General features: G+C 44.9%; 1 protein-coding gene across 1 annotated transcript in view; it reads left to right on the top strand.

Annotated features, from left to right (window-relative positions):
• The window catches only part of LOC138052528 (cytoplasmic tRNA 2-thiolation protein 1-like), a 26,748-nt gene that overhangs the window by 8,017 nt on the left and 13,731 nt on the right, over positions 1–5,000 (top strand). The window lies entirely within an intron of this gene.

Here is a 5,000-nt window from a genome sequence, read left to right on the forward strand (position 1 = left end):
TGAATCCGTCCCCGTGTTGACCGCGTCAGGTCGGGGGATAATACCGTGTCAGACTGCCACCTCTCATGATGTGTCCTTCCTCCAAACACCTTCTCCTGGTTTTTATACGTGCGCCCTACGGCAACGGAATTGAAACGTGACGATGGTCTTGCCCGTACTAAAAGCAACCAGATGTTCATTACTTTCAGTCAAACTGTCTTTGATCGCGTCCAAGTACGGGCAATATAAGGTCGCCCGACACGATGACATGCAACAGACCAGTGTTCCCAACTCGGTCTCCTTCATTCTGGTCATTTTCTTGGCCTCCTTGTCATAGAGCGAATACTGGAGGGTGGGACTCAAGGTGTAGGTTCCATCCACGTGTTTCTGGATGGTAAATCGGATTTATGACGATTCGATCTTGCGCAAGGTCCTCCTTTCCATCGCAGCATCCTCTCCTCAACGAACCTGAGATCACCTGTCGACTGTCGATCACGGACCCAGCTCGAACACCTTAAAGAGAGGTGTTCTTCTGCCATTCCATCTGATGGATGAGGGCTTTCATGAACCCGACGGCGTCGATGATAGCCGATTGGTTTTGGATAAGATCGTCACGTTTGGGTGTAGATTCGGTTGGCATCAATTCGGTAGGTGGTCACCAACAAACTCTGTATTTGGATCGAGCAATTCTTTCAGTTCCAAGCCTTGGTTGTGCGTGGACACAGAGGTCAGACCGTGGTCCCAATCCCCATCGAATTTGACGGGGTGGGGTAAACGGATCTTGAAGCTGCTGTCGGTATTGTTGGGGAATTCGGGTGATATGTCGCTGAGCAAGACGGTGTGAATCATGACGTCGACAAAAATGCAATTGGACGCAAAGCCCTTGATCCGCAGGAAATGACACCCGACGTCTGTCGACTTCGGTCACACAGTCACACAGACTTGTACAATCTAGATCCGAGACCCACGGAGACGATGATGTTCCAAATTTAGAGGTTCCCACCACCTTCCCCCTTTTTTATAAGGCACGGTCCGGAGCAGTTCGTTGTAGGACTTATCCACCCATTGACTTTCGATCAGATCTGCGTAGACGTACAATGGATGTTCGACGACGGGAGGTCGTGCCACGGCATATAATTGAGCGTAGGCCTCGTTGATCCGTACGAACCGCCAACGGTACACGTTCGACACGATCATAAGCATGGCAGCCTCCTCTTTTGGTTTCCATCGATGCATTTCCTCGACCCACGTGACAGGTCGATGATAAAGCTTTGGGGATAAGCTTCCAATAATGCTCCATTGCGAAATTGGTCGACCCCAAAATTAGACTGCGAGCGGCCTGCTCTTCTGAGGCAGTCGTGTTTTGTCACGCAAACGAATAAAAAGACCGAGGGAGGCTTGGGAAGAAGAGAGAAAGAAGGGACTGCACCCTTTTCTGTAACCGACGTGTTCAGAATGACCAAATCTGCTAATCTAGTAAGTGAAAGTGATATGACTGATGGTTCCGCCTCTGTTATTTCTAATGTCACGTAACAAACACTGAAAGTAACTTCAGTAACGGCGTGGGAATATTTAGATGGATGTCGAATTCAATAAACTATTCGGAAAGGAAACCTCAGAAAAACTACTTTGTTTGCTTTGAATTTAATGAGCGACCTTCCAAAGAAGCCCCGTAAAAGAAGCGGTAGAAAAGCTAAGAAGAGAGAGGCTTTAGATTTTTGCCGGGTTTAAGTGTTTAGGTAAGTTTCGACGGTGTGATATTCGTGCACAACTATCAAGGACAAATTATTTTCTAGAACGGACGACTCGTCAATCATAAAATCTGAAGTCAGAAGTCAGAGCTTGTTATGCAGAAATAATGACTCAATCTTTGTTTGAAGCCATATCCTTTAACAAATTTCGTTTCTTCTCGAAGTCAACTACCCATAGATAATCGTTCGACCGAATCTGGTATTCGGTCATGCTGCAACGAGGAACGATTTCCATGAGCGGATGGCGTTTGATTTCGGTCACTCGTAGACAAACTCTCATAAATAATGGTCTTGTCGAAACCAGTTGGTAGCAGCCATAACATCCTTGCCCGATAGGAGGGCTTCGACCGCAAGTTTCTGCTCCTGTTTGGGTTCAGTGTTTCTCACCTGAAGGGATAAATGATCGAAGACTACCGCAAAAGCCATATCGTGCTTATAATCAAAGCACAATCTAACAAGAAGTTGTCAACTGGCCTTGTCAACTGGCCAATCCGAATTTCCCTTTGCTAGTGTAACGTGAAATTCTGAACGCGTTGGTTACAGAAAAGGTAGCCCGCGCCGCAAGCGTTCCTGTTCGAGCTCCCAAGAGCTCCCAAACGGTTTTCCGCAATCTGGCCGCGCGAAAGTTGGGGAAAGAGGCTGAAGGAACGCCTGCAAGAAGACCCCCTGTTTTTGAAAAATGCCCACCTTCTTAATGATTAACTTGACATGTAATTAACAAATTAGCCAATAGCAGATAACCTTGTTAACACACGTTTACCTTAGTCAAAACAAACTGTGGCACCGAGATCAATGCAGAATTTGTCAGTGTGATTTTAAAGTTGAATTTGTAACGGCAGCTTCCCAGTCTGGTAAGACTGGTTGTGTTTCTTCCGAGAATTTTCTTAAACCATCAAAAAGAAAAGATACTTACAGACAAATTCTAGCTGATGTGCAGAACGTTTGGAATAGAAGTTGTCGAAGACAACAGCCTATTTTCAGAACGTGTATGCAATCTGTGCGCTCGTAAAATTCGAAATTTAGGAATATAATTTGTACAGAGTTCGATCGGTAGTAAGGCTGCTAAATGCAAAATACAAAAATTTGGTTTTATCAACGGAGTTGATAATGTAAATTGGCCACCGTACAGAGATTCTAAAAGCTGACGTTTCGAGCGTTAGCCCTTCGTCAGAGCGAATCGAGGGATTATGGGTTACGTGTAGTTTTTATAGTAGAGTAGGAGCTACGCTATTGGTGGTAACATGGCAACGTGAAAAATAGGAAAATATTAGTTAAATGAAAAGCGTTCGTTAATACCGTGAGGATTAAGGGTGCCGATTTGAAAGATGAATTTTTGTTCCAGATTCTTGCGGCTTTCCGTCGTACCTAGGTGTAGGGAAAGGCCGCAGATAGCCATGTGTTTTTTGGAGTGGTTAGGCAGATTAAAATGGCGAGCGACTGGCTTGGATGCATCCTTGTCATTCTTCTCAACATCGCGAAGGTGTTCGCGGAATCGGTCACCTAGTCGTCTACCTGTCTCACCAATGTATAATTTATTGCATAACGTACAGGTTATGCAATAAATGACATTTGCGGAGGTACATGTGAAGCGATCGGTGATCTTAACAGATCGCTTAGGTCCCGATATCTTGCTAGTGTTAACAATGAAAAGACAAGTTTTGCATCGTGAGCGCGCGCATTTGAAAGTGCCGGGTTGCTCAATAGTTTTGAGCGCGCTTCTAACTAAAAAGTTGCCTACGTTTTTGTCGCGTTTGAATGAAATAAGTGGAGGTTGTGAAGTAATTTTGCGAGTTGCGAGTTGCGAGTAATTTTTTCAAAACTAATGAGCAACCCGGCACTTTCAAATGCGCGCGCTCACGATGCAAAACTTGTCTTTTCATTGTTAACACCAGCAAGATATCGGGACCTAAGCGATCTGTTAAGATCACCGATCGTTTCACATGTACCTCCGCAAATGTCATTTATTGCATAACCTGTACGTTATGCAATAAATTATACATTGGCGAGACAGGTAGACGACTAGGTGACCGATTCCGCGAACACCTTCGCGATGTTGAGAAGAATGACAAAGATGCATCTAAGCCAGTCGCTCGTCATTTTAATCTCCCTAACCATTCCAAAAAACACATGGCTATCTGCGGCCTTTCCCTACACCTAGGTACGACGGAAAGCCGCAAGAATCTAGAACAAAAATTCATCTTCCAAATCGGCACCCTTAATCCTCACGGTAGTAACGAACGCTTTTCATTTAACTAATATATTTCTATTTTTCACGTTGCCATGTTACCACCAATAGCGTAGCTCCTACTCTACTATAAAAACTACACGTAACCCATAATCCCTCGATTCGCTCTGACGAAAGGCTAACGCTCGAAACGTCAGCTTTTAGAATCTCTGTACGGTGGCCAATTTACATTATCAACTCCGTTGATAAAACCACCCCACCGACGCAGCACCACAGTTTCTTTAGAAACTACCCCTTCATTCATTTGCTAAATGCAAAACTCCACCAAAGCAGACTGTGAAACCATTCAATAGGTTTTAATTGCGATTTTTAAACTAGCGGCGATTTCAGCGCGATTTGCTGGCTGTTTCTTGGTGCGAAGTCGTTGAGGAAATAAATCGTACTAAATCGACACGAAATTACAAACCTCCTCGCTAGTTCGATAATCCACAGTTTTAGGTCAAATCGTCATGAAATCGTAAGTGAAATAGGAAGTAAAAATGCTCAAAATAATCGCATGACTTTGCGCATAGGAGCCATGGTGTGGTTCGTGTCTGCCTCGGTAACATCGTCGTAGGTCCGAGAAAAAACGGTGTCAACGATTTCCGACCCGCTGATGGTATCGATAACATCGGGAACACAAACTTGTCTTGACCGAATCCAGTGGGTTGGCTCGTCGCTGGGATGAAGGCATAGGCTGTCACCGGACAGATCCACAGCTCGTTGATTTCGAGGCTCACGGAGCTCATCTTGTCGTGTGAGGCTAACTTGGCGTTTTTGCTGAGAGTCAGATCGATCCGCCATTAATTCTTGGGTGTCATCCACAGCCAAAGTGATAATAGTGAGGAAACTTTTACGGTCAATGAGACGTTGATGAACTGACCCGAGATGCCTGCGAACCGACCGTTGGCAAAACGACTATTTGGTGGGAAGAAGAAGGGACGTAGCATGTTTCCAACGGAATTAAATATGCCTGGTTCTTCGAAATTTCGAGAGTTCCGACGTGGAAACTAAAGACTGTATGTAAAGACTAAGGCTGTTAGGAA

The sequence above is a fragment of the Montipora capricornis genome, chromosome 6, assembly GCF_036669925.1.
Source record: "Montipora capricornis isolate CH-2021 chromosome 6, ASM3666992v2, whole genome shotgun sequence".
NCBI lineage: Eukaryota > Metazoa > Cnidaria > Anthozoa > Scleractinia > Acroporidae > Montipora > Montipora capricornis.